Source organism: Ranitomeya imitator, chromosome 3 (assembly GCF_032444005.1).
Source record: "Ranitomeya imitator isolate aRanImi1 chromosome 3, aRanImi1.pri, whole genome shotgun sequence".
Classification (NCBI taxonomy): domain Eukaryota; kingdom Metazoa; phylum Chordata; class Amphibia; order Anura; family Dendrobatidae; genus Ranitomeya; species Ranitomeya imitator.
In genome coordinates this window covers 487,056,140-487,069,872 of record NC_091284.1, presented here as the reverse complement: position 1 = coordinate 487,069,872, position 13,733 = coordinate 487,056,140, and positions in this window count along the sequence as shown.

Genomic DNA, 13,733 nt, shown 5'->3' with positions numbered 1-13,733 from the left:
GGGTTGGGGCTAAATTTAGGGTTAGGGTTGGGGCTAAATTTAGAGTTAGGGTTGGCGCTAAATTTAGGGTTAGGCTTCTTTCACACTTACGTCGGTACGGGGCCGTCACAATGCATCGGCCTGACATACCGACGCACGTTGTGAAAATTGTGCACAACGTGGGCAGCGGATGAAGTTTTTCAACGCATCCGCTGCCCAATCTATGTCCTGGGGAGGAGGGGGCGGAGTTACGGCCACGCATGCGCGGTCAGAAATGGCGGATGCGACGTACAAAACAACGTTACATTGAACGTTTTTTTGTGCTGACGGTCTGCCAAAACACTGATCCAGTGCACGACGGACGCGACGTGTGGCCATCCGTCACGATCCGTCGGCAATACAAGTCTATGGGCAAAAAACGCATCCTGCGGGCACATTTGCAGGATCCGTTTCTTGTCCAAAACGACGGATTGCGACGGATGCCAAATGACGCAAGTGTGAAAGTAACCTTAGGGCTAGGGTTAGGGTTGGGGCTAAAGTTAGGGCTAGGGTTGGGGCTAAAGTTAGGGTTAGAGTTGGGATTAGGGTTAGGGTTTGGATTAGGGTTGGTATTAGGGTTAGGGTTGGCATTAGGGTTACGCTTGGGATTAGGGTTAGGTTTGGGATTAGGGTTAAGGTTAGGGTTGTGATTAGGGGTGTATTGGGATTAGGGTTAGGTTTGAGGTTAGGGTTGAGATTAGGATTAGGGGTGTGTTGGATTTAGGGTTTTGATTAGGGTTATGGTTAGGGTTGACATGAGGGTTGTTTTGGGGTAAGGGTTGTGATTATCGTTAGGGTTGTGATTAGGATTATGGATCAGGTTGGGATTAGGGTTAGGGGTGTGTTGGGGTTAGGGTTGGAGCTAGAATTGGGGGGTTTCCACTGTTTAGGTACATCAGGGGGTCTCCAAACACGATAGCCAATTTTGCGCTCAAAAAGTCAAATGGTGCTCCCTCCCTTCTAAGCTCTGCCGTGCGCCCAAACAGTGGGTTACCCCAACATATGGGGCATCAGCATACTCGGGATAAATTGGACAACAACTTCTGGGGTCCAATTTCTCTTGTTACCCTTGTGAAAATAAAAACTTGGGGGCTACAAAATCCTTTTTGTGGAAAAAAATATATATATATTTTTTTTATGACTCTGCATTATAAACTTCTGTGAAGCACTTGGGCATTCAAAGTTCTCACCACACATCTATATAAGTTCCTTGGGGGGTCTAGTTTCCAAAACGGGGTCACTTGTGGGGGGTTACTACTGTTTAGGTACATCAGGGGCTCTGCAAACGCAACATAACGTGCACAGACCATTCTATCGAAGTCTGCATTCCAAAATGGCGCTCCTTCCCTTCCGAGCTCTGCCGTGCGCCCAAACAGTGGTTTATCCCCACATATGGGGCATCATCATACTCAGGATAAATTGGACAACAACTTTAGTGGTCCAATTTCTCCTGTTACCTTTGTGAAAATAAAAACTTGGGGGCTACAATATCTTTTTTGTGAAAAAAAAAATATTTTTTATTTTCACGACTCTGCATTCTAAACTTCTGTGAAGCACTTGGGCATTCAAAGTTCTCACCACACATCTAGATAAGTTCCTTGGGGGGTCTAGTTTCCAAAATGGGGTCACTTGTGGGGGGTTACTACAGTTTAGGTACATCAGGGGCTCTGCAATCGCAACATAATGCCCACAGACCATTCTATCAAAGTCTGCATTCCAAAAAGGCGCTCTTTCCCTTCCGAGCTCTGCCGTGCGCCTAAACAGTGGTTTACCCCCACATATGGCGCATCAGCGTACTCGGGATAAATTGGACAACAACTATTGCAGTCCAATTTCTCCTGTTACCCTTGTGAAAATAAAAACTTGGGGGCTACAATATCTTTTTTGTGGAAAAAAAAATATTTTTTATTTTCACGACTCTGCATTCTAAACTTCTGTGAAGCACTTGGGCATTCAAAGTTCTCACCACACATCTAGATAAGTTCCTTGGGGGGTTTAGTTTCCAAAATGGGGTCACTTGTGGAGGGTTTCTACTGGTTAGGTACATCAGGGGCTCTGCAAACGTAACATAATGCCCGCAGACCATTCTATCAAAGTCTGCATTCCAAAACAGCGCTCCTTCCTTCCGAGCTCTGCCGTGCGCCCAAACAGTGGTTTACCCCCACATATGGGGTACCAGCATACTCAGGACAAATTGGACAACAACTTTTGGGGTCCAATTTCTCTTGTTACCCTTGTGAAAATAAAAACTTGGGGGCTAAAAAATCTTTTTTGTGGAAAAAAAAATATTTTTTATTTTCACGACTCTGCATTATAAACTTCTGTGAAGCACTTGGGCATTCAAAGTTCTCAACACACATCTAGATAAATTCCTTAAGGGGTCTAGTTTCCAAAATGGGGTCACTTGTGGGGGGTTTCTACTGTTTAGGCACATCAGGGGCTCTCCAAACGCGACATGGCGTCCAATCTCAATTCCAGCCAATTCTACATTGAAAAAGTAAAACGGCGCTCCTTCACTTCCAAGCTCTGCGGTGCGCCCAAACAGTGGTTTACCCTCACATATGGGGTATCGACGTATTCAGGAGAAATCGCACAACAACTTTTGTGGTCTAATTTCTCCTGTTACCCTTGTGAAAATATGAATTTGTGGGCGAAAATATCATTTTTGTGTAAACAAAAGCGATTTTTTTATTTTCACGGCTCTACGTTATAAACTTCTGTGAAGCACTTGGGGGTTCAAAGTGCTCACCACACATCTAGATAAGTTCCTTAAGGGGTATAGTTTCCAAAATGGTGTCACTTGTGGGGAGTTTCCACTGTTTAGGCACATCAGGGGCTCTCTAAACGTGACATGGCGTCCGATCTCAATTCCAGCCAATTCTGCATTGAAAAAGTCAAACGGCGCTCCTTCACTTCTAAGTTCTGCGGTGCGCCCAAAAAGTGGTTTACCCCCACATATGGGGTATTGGCGTATTCAGGAGAAATTGCATAACAAAATTTATGGTTACATTTCTGTTTTTACACTTGTGAAAATAAAAAAAATGGTTCTGAATTAAGATGTTTGCAAAAAAAAGTTAAATGTTCATTTTTTCCTTCCACATTGTTTCAGTTCCTGTGAAGCATGTAAAGGGTTAATAAACTTCTTGAATGTGGGTTTGAGAACTTTGAGGGGTGTAGTTTTTAGAATGGTGTCACACTTCATTATTTTCTATCATATAGACCCCTCAAAATGACTTCAAATGTGATGTGGTCCCTAAAAAAAAATGGTGTTGTAAAAATGAGAAATTGCTGGTCAACTTTTAACCTTTATAACTCCCTAACAAAAAAAAATTTTGTTTCCAAAATTGTGCTGATGTAAAGTAGACATGTGGGAAATGTTATTCATTAATTATTTTTCTCTGATTTAAGGGCATAAAAATACAAAGTTTGAAAATTGCAAAATTTTAAAAATTTTCGCCATATTTCCGTTTTTTTCATAAATAATCGCAAGTAAGATCGAAGAAATGTTACCACTAACATGAAGTACAATATGTCACGAAAAAACAATCTCAGAATCAGCGGGATCCGTTGAAGCGTTCCAGAGTTATAACCACATAAAGTGACAGTGGTCAGAATTGCAAAAATTGGCTCGGTCATTAAGTACCAAATTGGCTCTGTCACTAAGGGGTTAAAGGGGTTTTCCCACAAACAAAAGTTGATTTTAATCAATACATCTTGGAATAATAATAATTTCCACAATTTGATGTGTTTAAATAAAATGTTCTTGCGCTGAGATAATATTATAAATGTGACTCTGCTGTGTACTGTGTAATGTCTGTGTCTGACTGTATAGGAATATGGTCTGATCATACCACATCTCCTGGACAGCGGGGGAAGCTAAAGAGAGGATACAGACATTACAGCAGGAGATCGCAAATTTTTCTCTCTTTGAAGTAATCATTGTTTAAAAACACGCAGGGAAATGTTTTGCCTCACAGAAAGAATCAGCTGGGATCCCATGTTGTAATGTCTTTATACTCTTTTGTTTCCCCCTTACAGGAGACAGAGAGAAATCCCGAAAAATACAGCTCATTCAAACTAGTATTGTTAGCCTGGTTGTTGGCCATGACTAAAAAGTTTGCGGAATAACTGTCATGATCTGAAGTTAATGTGTGGACTGACAACAACCCACTTGTTCACTTATAAAACGTGTAACTCGGAGCATTGGAACAGTGGTGGGTCGCAAGGATGTCCAACTACTGGTACAAGATAGCTTATTGGGTGAAGCCTGAAAATACCCACACACATATGCACTATCCATAGTGACCCATGAGTGACAGAGTTGCAGGGTGATGAGTCCCCAGATTTCAGATACTTTGCTACAGCTCTCGTGGCCTCTCAAGAATCTGGAGAATATTGATCAAATCGAGTGCTGAGATACCCATGAAATGAATGGGTACAGCTGCAACAGTCAAATCCAGAGCTTTTGAATTTACAGAAACGGGTGACCCTAGACCAAGGCCTCAACAAAAAGGGAGGGTAGCCTTTTCTATCACTGCCTAACATGTGCTAGGACAATGGGCGCAATGCTGTATGAAGAATGACCTGTTACACAGGTGGATACAGTTACCCTGAGATTTCAGGACTACATGCAAGTAGTGATTCCAGAAGGGATGGTTCTGAGTGTGGCAAAGGAAGCCAATGAGAGCGTTGCCCACTTTGAATGGAGAGGACCTTCTAATGGCTGCAACAGTCGAGTATTGGCCACAACTACGTAGGGTGATGGAAGAAGCTTGTCAGAAGTGCCAGCAGTGTAAATTAGCTAAGCCTCCAGAACAGAGGGCAAGTGATAAGGACATCTGAGCCACTAGGAATGTTAATAGTGGATTATCTCATAATTGGCCCATCTCATAATGGTTGTGAATCTTGCCTGGAGATGACGAACCGCTTCACAAAGTTCTCAGTCATAACCCCAACCCAGGATCAGATGGCTGAGTCAGCGACTTGTGCCACCTCCCAAGACTTCATCCAGGCATATGGGTGCCTGAAGAGGATCCACTCTGATTAAGGGGCATGCTTCCATGGGAGGGTATGGAAGAAATGCACTGACACTACGACATTGAGAAGTCCATAATGCGCTATTACCCTCAGGGAAATGGAACCTGCAAAAGCTTCAACAGAATGTTGTTACAGATGCTAAGGATGTTGGAAGAGGACCAAAAAGATTAGGTGGCCTGAATTTGTTCCAGAATTTCTGTAGGTTTACAATAACTGAGCTCATGCCACAACTGGGTACATGCCTTACACACTGCTGTTTGGTAATAACATCTGCAAAATAACTAAGCTAGAATTTTACCCAGAGGAGGATTGCACCAAGATGAGTATGTCTATCGGGTTGCGGGAACATCGGCATTGATTGCACATGCTAAATCAAATATTCCAAGTGTTGAGCCATGAGCCCGTTGCAGGAAGCGCTATTACTGCTCAGAGATCGAGTGCTAATACAGGGGCAAGTTGGATTACAGATGAGAGGTGACTCTCCATTCAGTAACTAGAAGAGTTCACCCGAGAATCCAGTGTATGAGGTTCGACCTGAGAGTGAAGAAGAGGCATCAGTAAGCATGCTACACTGCAACATGCTCCGTCCCTGTGTATCTGAAGGGGAAAGAGTGACTGAACCCCAGAAAGAGCAGATGAATGCTGCATCACGGACTTTAGCAGATAATCAGGATGAATGATGGGTGGTGCAGTGCCAATGGGAAGCAAACTGCCACTCCAGGCTAATCCAGAGAATAGGTCAGAGTCTGAACCCACAAGAGAAGTATCAGAATGCCTGAGTGGTCCTGAAGAGATAAGCCAAGAGGAACCTCACAGAACTGAGTATGCCAACACTGTTGTACCACCCACAAGGTACGTGGAGGATGACTTCATTTGGCAGTACATATTGCAGGAAACACAAGAATGTGCTTGGATACTAGCAACAATGGGACTGCCTGTGAGGAGCATCTATAGATAAAAGGGTCTTTCTCACCTGAGCACTGGCAACTTTAAAGAGAGGAGGAATGTAAGGAGATAGATAAGTGAGAAGATTCACACAATTAATGCCTAACAGAGTGGCTGCAAGTGAACACCACACACCACCATCTGCTGGTCAAAGACGATAAAGTGAAACCAGAAATAATGCATTAGTGGGAATTTAAGATTGCATGTTCCCTCAGAAGAGATTAGAGGAGATACAAGGTCAGGTGATAGCTGTGGTACAGTTAGTAATTATAAATGGCCCAGGAGGGCAGTGAAGGAGAGGACTTGGCACCTGAACCTGTAGCTGGTAGTACAACGAGCTGGCTTAAAGTTGCGTTTACAAGAGACGAGATCCAAGAAAAGGAGTCAAGAGACCAGATCCGAATATAGGAGTCAAGATACTAGATCCGAGTAAAGGAGCTGAGAGACCAGATCCAAGTAAAGACCCGAGAAAGACCAGAGCAAGGGGAGCTGAGCTCAGGGAGCAGAACCAGAGCTGTTATGCTGTGCTATCAGGCAACACAGTGTGCAGTAATCAGCGCACATACAGTGATATGGCAATAACCCAAAAACAATAGAACAAGCTCTGAGACGTGGAATCTCTGCAGACTGCAATACCTGAACCTATCCTCACACAACTAAAAGCAGCAGTGGATTGCGCCTAACACTACCTATGCAACTCGGCACTGCCTGAGGAGCTGACTAGCCTGAAGATAGAAATACAAGCCTGACTTGCCTCAGAGAAATACCCCAAAGGAATAGGCAGCCCCCCACATATAATGACTGTTAGCAAGATGAAAAGACAAAACGTAGGAATGAAATAGATTCAGCAAAGTGAGGCCCGATATTCTAGACAGAGCGAGGATAGCAAAGAGAACTATGCAGTCTACAAAAAACCCTAAAGCAGAACCACGCAAAGGGGGGCAAAAAGACCCACCGTGCCGAACTAACGGCACGGCGGTGCACCCTTTGCGTCTCAGAGCTTCCAGCAAAAGAGAATAGCACAGCTGGACAGAAAAAACGGAAACAAAAACAAAGTAACACTTATCTAGCAGAGCAGCAGGCCACAGGAAAGATGCAGTAGCTCAGATCCAACACTGGAACATTGACAAGGAGCAAGGAAGACAGACTCAGGTGGAGTTAAATAGCAAGGCAGCCAACGAGCTCACCAAAACACCTGAGGGAGGAAGCCCAGAGGCTGCAATACCACTTGTGACCACAGGAGTGAATTCAGCCACAGAATTCACAACACAGAGCAGAGAGAAGTCTAGGCCGCAGTGAAGGTACTTTTGTGTGAGCTGTCGCTTTCACTGTAAACGTACAGTTCAAAGTGGGGACCGGGGTTGTGCTTCAGGGATCATAGGCAGCCAATGTTATCAAAGGACATAGTAACTCACCAATCTGGGGCTTGCAGCCTAGCGGGTAGCATCATCGGCTCCCGTTAGGGACTGTGTGACATTTCATTTTGCCTAGAGAGTGACGATGGTTATGGGCCCAGTAGTGACAATGACGCACTTTAGGTTGGGGCACTAGAACAAAGATATCACTGACAAGAACAGTAATTTAATGGTAATAATAAAACAATAGTGTGTAAATTGCATTGTGTCAATATCCTGTTCTTCTTTATTACTGTATTGTTATTGTAGCATAACTTGCTTCATTTTCACCATTTGCGCCTTCTCCTGATATTGTGCCAAAAACACCCTTTTAATTTGTTATACAATTTTTCCTGAGTATGTCACTACTCAATGTGTGGTCCAAAACCATTTTTCGGGCACAGTGCAAAGCTCAAAAGTGAAGGCATACTATATTGTTGTGTAGATTTTGCTGGCATGACTAGCAGTGCCACTGAGATGCCAGAATAGCAGAAGAAAAAATTTTCATACCATATATACTCAAGTATAATCCGACCCGAATATAAACTGAGGCACCTAATTTTACCACAAAAAACTGGGAAAACATATTGACTCGAGTATAAGCCTGGTATATTGTCCCCTCATCCCTATCCTGGTATGCATGGCCCCCTCATCCCTATCCTGGTATGTATGGCCCCCTCATCCCTATCCTGGTATGCATGGCCCCCACATCCCTATCCTGCTATGCATGGCCTCCTCATCTCTATTCTGGTAGACATGGTCCCCATCAGAAAAACATGAAAAAACATAAACCATCCTACTTACCTTCCTGCGCTGCCTTACAGCGTCATATTCCGATGCCAGCAGCTGATTTATGCTTGTAAGCAGCGCATGGCAGAAATGTCATGTGCTGCTTACAAGCAGAGGACAGCTGCTGGAATACTTACTGCTTTCCATGCAGGGACTATGTGCGTGGAGAGCAGTGAGTATTCATTGCTATTTAGTAGCGGGCACAGTAGCAGCAGCTGCCGGCTTCCTTCAGCAGCCGGGCGATCCCATATGAGTGGAGACAAGTGAATATTAATTTCTCTTAAGTAGCGGGCACGTAATCGCTCGGCAGCTGCAGGAAGCTGGTGGCTCTGACTACTCTGAATGCTATTAAAGAGCAATGAATATTCGCTGCCAGTGCAGTGAATATTCATTTCTTTTTAGCAGCGTGCATAGGCTTTAGCTGCAGCAGCTGGCCCCTGCCTACTGTGACCCGCTGCTAGCCGTTGTCACTCCCCCTACATCTCGTGGGTCCCTCACTAGAGTATAAGCCGAGGGGGGATTTTTCAGCATAAAAAACTCAGTCTATACACTAGTATGTATGGTATTTACAATAGGTGACACTAGAGTTCAAGTCCTTTTCCTCTGTGAAGAGACAATTTGCATATTTAGTTTCCCAGAGTAGCATTGCACAGCTTATAAGCCTGCTTTCTCTGGCATATCAGGTATGTCACTCTCCATAAGGAGAAACATTACCCCTTAGAAACCAGTCAGATGCCTCTAATATAGCCAAAGCAGATCTCATGCTTTGCACTGAGGAGGGGCACCATCCCGAAACACGTGTCTTCAAATTGAGATTCTAGTTTGGCTTTTATCCTAACACATGTAGCAAGGCACATTAAAGATTAAATTTTGACTTTTAGGATTGCTACTTCCAATAGATGACAGTAGAGTTCAAGTCCTCTTCCTCTCTGAAGAGACAATTTGCATATTTTCATAGTTACATTGCCAGAAGAACATTGCATGGCTTATGAGCTTCCTTACCCCGGCATGTCATTCTGCATTCTCAATAAAAAGAAATGTTATCCTTCAAACCCCAGGCAAAGGCCTTGTATACAGCCAAATCAGATCTCATGCTTTGCACTAAGAAGGGGCAACACCTAAAACAATGTGTCTGCAAATTGAAATTTTGGGTTGATTTTTAACCTAACTTATGTGGCAAATTAAATAAAATATGCAAGTTGAACTCAGTGCAGTGTCTATAATGCCCATCATGTGCGATATGGCCCAGGGCCATGTATCTAGTCCCATCATGCACAATACGCCTCAAACGGTGTATCTACAGGTAGCAAGTCATGTAATATCCAGAAAGTGTTATTCCTCTTGTACACGCACTATTCAGAAAAGCCACTTGAATCAACAGGTACGCTGTAAAAGTAATGGAGGGCATAAAAAACACTGGTATGTTACTTATTTGTAGAATTTAGCAATTCTAATTTTTCAAAGATTGGATTACACAAATGTCACCTATTTCTTTTACAGATAATAAATTATAATAGAGAGAAAAAAAAAGGTAAAACCAGCTCACCTGCTAGGCATGTGCTATGGGGAAGCTCGGATACCGTGCAGTCATCACGTAAATAGTAAAACAGAACAGGAAAAAAAATCCAGCTTCCAAAAATAGTCCAATTTATTGAGAGTAAAATGCAAAGTCCAAAAACATGGTGAACAAGAGAGTGAGTAGCAGCAGGCTACGCGTTTCGAACAGTGTGTTCTTTTTCAAAGCTTCAAAGCTTTTTTTTCTGTTCTGTTTTAATAAATTATAATGCCATTTCATCCTATGTTGTTATTAAAGGGGTTGTCCACTAATATGGTTATATCAATTTTAACAATCTTCAACCATCAACTTAAGTCCCTGGTTTGTCAGCTCCACTTCTTAGGGTAAGTTCACACAGGGCATTTTTACGTTAATTTTCAGCTGCTTTTTACAGTACCAGCAAAGCTTATGAGATTTCAGAAATCTCATGCACTGATTGTGTGATCAGTATTTTGTGCTTTGCTGCGTTTTTTGGACATAGAGCATGTCACTTCTTTCAGAGATTTTGCTGCATTTTTTCAGCGTTTTTCACCCATTGACTTGAGTGTTGAAAGGATATTAGCATGGACAAAGTGAAAAAAACGTACCAAAAATGCACCAAAAAATGCACCTAAACCTGCATTTTTTACACAGCTTCTTTCCTGCCAAGAAGATCAGGTTTTGATGCAGAAAAAAAAGCAGCAAAAACGCCTTGTGTGAACTTAACCTAAGGGTATGTGCACATGTTGCGGATTTTCCCGCAGATCAGATTTTCCCGCTGAGTTTTTGACACTGCGGATCTACAGGAGTTTTCAATGTGTTTGACAGTAGCATGTTAAACTATGGAAAACGAAATCCGCTGAGCTCATGCTGCGGAAAAAACAGCGCGGAACGCAGCATTGTTTTTTCCACAGCATTTCAATTCTTTGTGCGGACCTGCAGCGTTTCTGCACCCATAGACTTGCATTGAGTTGGGCACATCCGCAGCAAAACCGCAGATGTAAAAAAGATCTGCAGTTTAGCTGCGGGGGAAACGCTGCAGATTGGGAGTAGGGAAGTGTGTGGGCAGAGTGTGGGTGGAGACTGTGCACATGTATGTGTGTGTGCGGGTGGGGTCTGCGGGCTGTTTAGGGTCTGTGTGGGGCTGCTGGGGGTCTGCCGGGGCAGTAGGGGGTCTGTGTGGGGCTGTCGGGGGGCTGTGCGGGTCTGCTGGAGCTGTCAGGGGTCTGTGCGGGGCTGTCGGGGGTCTGTGTGGGGCTGTTGGGTGTTTGCCAGGGCTGTCGTGGGTCTGTGCGGGGCTGCTGGGGTCTGTCGGGGGTCTGCCGGCACTGTCTGAATTATGTGCGGGGCTGTCGGGGATCTGTGCGGGGCTGTTGGGGGTCTGCTGGGGCTGTGCAGGGGGTCTTTGGGTGTGTGTGTGCATGCAGGCATTGTCCGATGGGACTAAAAGTTCCATCGGGCTATGCCTGCTACAATGACAGTGATTGATACATTAGCCAATGATGGGACAGTAGTAGTCCCATCATCTGGCTAATGTGTTGAATGTAAAAAAAAACACATACACACATTTATTATTTTATTATTATTATTATACATTTTTATAGCGCCATTTATTCCATGGCGCTTTACATGTGAATACGGGGCAAATATAGACAAATACATTAAACATGAGCAGATAACAAGGCACACGAGTACATAAGGAGGGAGGACCCTGCCCGCGAGGGCTCACAGTCTGCAGGGGGTGGGTGAGGATACACTACACTGTATGTACACATACAGTACATACAACATACAGGACATACAACATATAACATACAGCACATACAACATACAACAGTACATACGCGATATGACATACAGTACATACAACAGTACATACAACATACAATAGTACATACAATATACAATATGACATACAGTACATACAACATATAACATACAGCACATACAACATACAACAGTACATACAACATACAACAGTACATACGACATATGACATACAGTACATACAACATACAACAGTACATACAACATATGACATACAGTACATAGAACTTACAATAGTACATACAACATACAATATATGACATACAGTACATACAACAGAACATACAACATACAACAGTATATACAACATATGACATACAGTACATACAACATACAACAGTACATACAACATATGATATACAGTACATACAACATAACATACAACATATAGCACATGCAACAGTACATACAACATATTACATACAGTACATACAACATATAGTACATACAAAATACAGTGCATACAACATATAACAAGTACATACAACATATAACATACAGTACATACAACATACAGTGCATACAAAATACAGTACATACAACATATAACAAGTATATACAACATATAACATACATTACATACAACATATAACATACAACATACAACATACAGTGCACACATCATATGAGGTACATAACATACTACATACAACAGTACATACAACATACAGTACATACAACATATGCCATACAGAACATACTACATACAACATATAACATACAGAACATACAACAGTACATATAACAAACTACACACTGTAAATACAACAGAACATGCACCATATAACATACAGCACACATAACATACAACAGTAAATACAACATATGACATACAGTACATAAAACATATGACATACAGTACATACAACAGTACATACAACATACAACAGTACATACAACATATGACATACAGTACATACAGTACATACAACATATGACATACAGTACATACAACATAACATACAACATATAGCACATACAACATTACATAAAACATATGACATACAGTACATACAACAGTACATACAACATATAACACACGGTACATACAACGTACAGTACATACATACAGTACATACAACACATACATATAGACATATAGTACATATACACAACACATACAGTACATACAACATAGAGTACATACTCACCATCACCTTGATCCCTGAACCCATTGCTCACCTGTAAAAAATATTAAAATAATAAACAAACAATATACTCCCAGATCCGCAGAAATCCAATTAATATGAGTGTCCCACGACGATCTCCCATGGATACAATGACGGAAGGTATCCTTCCGCACTATATCCCTCCGCACTGTGAGAAATAGTTCCTACTCTCACTTGTGGCACTGCTGTGTGGGAAAATTCCCATGCTGCTTTGCCATAAAGTGAGACCAATGAACTCAGGTAACCTCTTCAGCGATGCACTGCAGGAGCCATTGTCTCCTGTCAGTGTGTCACTGGATGCCATATAAAGCAGTGACATCTCCTGACTGTTCACACTCGTTATTAATTGGACTACGGCAGAAAGGTAGTATACAGTTGGTTTATTATTTTTAATTTTTGCAGGTGATAGAGTATGGTAAGCATAGTGAAATTAAGAATATTAAAATTCTTTTTTCTGGCTGTGTCTTTTTTAACTCTTTCACTACTATAGGATTAGTCTTATTGACGCCTCTCCATTACTAACTAGGCTTAATGTCACCTTACAATACAAAGGTGACATTAACCCCTTATTACCCCATATTCCATATACAGCGGAGTGGGAAGAGAGGGGCTAAGTGCCGGAATTGGCGCATCTTATAGATGTGCCATTTCTGGGGTGGCTGGGGGCTGGTATTTGTAGCTGGGGGGGGGGGCAAATATCCATGGCCCCTCTCTAGGCTATGAAAATCAGCCCACAGCTGTCTGTGTAGCCCTTCTAGCTATAAAATATAGGGGGACCCCACGTCATTTCTTTTGGGGTTCCCCTATTTTAATAGCCAGTAAAGGCTACGTAGGCAGCTGCGGGCTGATATTCATAGCCTGGGATCGGGCCATGGGTATTACCCCCTTCCCAGGCTACAAATATTAGCCACCGGCCGTTGGCTTTCCCTCTCTGGCGCAGAAAATTACGTGGGAGCCTACGCCATTTTTTTTCTTTTTAAACATGTTCATTAATCAACACCGGCCTTGCTATTATATATG